We start from the raw sequence: 3,082 nt of genomic DNA on the forward strand, positions 1-3,082 counted from the left end.
GGCGGGGATGGCAGCGGCGGCGCTAAGTTTCGGAAGCCCTTCGGGGTCAAATTCGAGGGCGCAAAAGACTTAGAAAATTTGGGCGAGCAGCGGCACATATAAAGCCACGGATTAACCGCGGCGGGCAATATAAGCCGCCCGCCATGGTAAATGTTTACTGCAGCGGGCACCTTAGACTGCCCGCGGCGGCACATATAAAGCCACTGATATTTATTATCAATCTAAAACTTATTAATCTAAAATTTGTTATTAATCTAAAACTTTTATACTACAACGGGCACTGATATTTATTATTAGTAGAGAGTAGTAGTGTGTAAGTAGAGAGTAGTGTTGTGTAGTAGTAGAGTAGTGCTGTGTAGTAGTAGTAGTAGAGTAGTGCTGTGTTCAATAGATCGAGCTATATTATTACATATATGTCTCTGGGATACATATATCATTTTGGTGCAGGTGCTTTCACCGTCCTCTTCTCACCGTTGGGGCAGGCCCATGGCATCATCCTGGACTTGTTGAATCGGTCCTCGACGGCCTTGATCTTCTTTGGATGATCGGTAAAAAGCTCGAGCTCTGCGTAGTTGTTGTATTGTTTGGGACTCTGCACCCCATCAGCTCCCACAATCCGCTGCTTTCCGGACACAACCACATGCCTTTTTGGGTCCTCTGCATATATATAGTAGGCCACTTGCGCGACATTGGTTGCTAGTACCCACGGGTCATCTTTGTAGCCAATACTTTTGAGGTCCACGGTGGTTAGCCCATAACTGTCCACTGCAACCGCATTCGGTTTGACCCACTGGCAACGGAGACGGTTATGCGTAGGTTTTGGCCGTAGTCAAGTTCCCATATTTCTTCGACTTGCCCATAGTATTGCCTCCTCTGGCCTGTGGACTCTTCTTCGCCCTCGTATCGAACACCGCAGTTCTGTGCCGAGCTCTTCTTGTCCTTGTCTTTCATGTGGAACCTGTAGCCCTAGACGTCATACCCTTGCCACGTGGTGATTTGGTTGGATGGGCCTAACACAAGCCTCTTAACGGTCTCTGTATCTTCATCAGGGCATCCTTCAAGGGGTATGTGTTGCTCTTTGAGCCACTCTATGAAATTGCTCTTATGATGGTTCTGGACCCATGCCTCCGTGCGCTGTCCGTCATTAGCGGCGCAGATCTCTTCCAGGTGCTTTTCAATGTATTTCTCCATGCTCACTAACTGATGAAGGATGCTGTAATGAGCTTCTTGCACCGTTCGGTTTGCCACATCGGTGCGTACTTTTCGGCCTGTGCACCCCATCCCTGAGGTTTTGCCTTCGTGGTGATGGACAGGCAGCCCGATCACCCTCCCATCTCTTATGTACCTCATACACCAGTTCACAGCCTCCTCCGTTGTGTATGCCTCGATCATAGAGCCCTCCGGGTAAGCATGGTTATGGACGTATCTGTTGAGGGTGGACATGAACCGCTCGTATGTCCACATCTGGTGTAGGTACATGGGGCCCAGTTGATGGATCTGATCGACCATATGCATCATTAGGTGTGGCATAATATCAAAGTAAGATGGTGGAAAGCACATCTCGAGCTGGCAAAGGGTCTCCACGATGAACTCCTTCAGGGTAGGCAGCTCAGCCTTATCAATGACCTTCTGGGTGATGTGGTTAAAGAAGTATGACATCCGTATGATGACCATCTTCACGTACTCTGGACGGATAGCCCTAATCGCAATTGGTAGGAACACCGTCAGCATGACGTGGCAGTCGTGTGAGTTGTAGCCGGTCATTATGAGGTCTTTCATGGAGACCAGGCTCTTGATGTTGGAAGAGAAACCAGTCGACACCTTGATACCCCTAAGCAACTTAAGAAAAGTCGTCCTCTTGTCTTGCGTTAGGTTGCAGGCCACACCCGGGATATCGACTTTACCGTTCTGAGGCGGTCCCGGGTGAAGGTCCGGCCTGATGCCCAGATTGACAAGATCCGTCCGTGACTTGATACCATCCTTTGTCTTGCCCTTGATGTATAGCAGGACACCGATCATGCTTTCGAAGACATTTTTCTCCAGGTGCATGCAATCGATGGCATGGGGTGTATTCAGTGTTTTCCAATACGACAAGTACTTGAAGAAAATTGACTTCTTCTTGAAAGGAACGGCGTCGGGGACTTCCTCCGTCTGGTCCCGCTTTCGCTTCCTTGTCTGCTTGGTCCCCTCTTCAGGCGGCTTCTTCTTCTTTCCAAACTCCACCCGATCCATGTCCTTGACCCTCTCATACACCTTTGTCCCCCAACTAGTCTGTGTCGGTTGATCACGCTGCGACTCGTCCTGATTGTCAAAGTATTTGTTCATAATACTTCTTCTATACCTGTGATTTTTGGTGAGGAACCGTCTGTGCCTCGTGTACACCATATTATTGGATCCCTTAAGGTAAGTGTAGCAGGTCCCGTCGATGCAAATTACACAGTCGGTCTTCCCTTTGATCTGCCCCGACAGTGAGAAGAGACCGAGGTAATCGGTGATGGTGACAAAGATGATTGCTTTTAGTGTGAACTTCTCCTTGCGGGATGCATCCACCATCTGGACCCCAACATCAAATAGTATCTTCATTTCCTCCATGAACGGCTCCAGGAACGCATCTATATCGTTGCTGGGCTGCTTCGGTCCGAAGATAAGCATGGTCAGCATAAGGTACCTACGCTTCTAACATAGATGGGGAGGTAGGTTGTACATGGTGAGCACGACGGGCCAAGTGCTGTGCGAGCTGCTAAGCTCACCGAATGGGTTCATCCTGTCGGTACTTAGCACGAACCTAACATGCCTGGGCTCCTTGCCAAACTCCGGGTAGGCCTCGTCGAAATCCTTCCACTGCTTGCCATCGGATGGGTGCCGTAGCTTGCCATCGTCTTTTAGGCGGTTAGCTGATGCATGCCAGGACATGAGCTTGGCATCGTCCGGGTTCCCGAATATTGCACGCAGGCGATCGGTCACGGGCAGGTACCACACCGACAGTGCTGGACTTTTCCTGTGCGTGTAACCCTCTTCTTCATCATCCTGCTGAGCCGAGATCTGTTTGGCCGCACTGCTCTTCTTTGCCCCCTTCTTGTTC

Source organism: Miscanthus floridulus, chromosome 15, assembly GCF_019320115.1.
Source record: "Miscanthus floridulus cultivar M001 chromosome 15, ASM1932011v1, whole genome shotgun sequence".
Lineage (NCBI taxonomy): Eukaryota > Viridiplantae > Streptophyta > Magnoliopsida > Poales > Poaceae > Miscanthus > Miscanthus floridulus.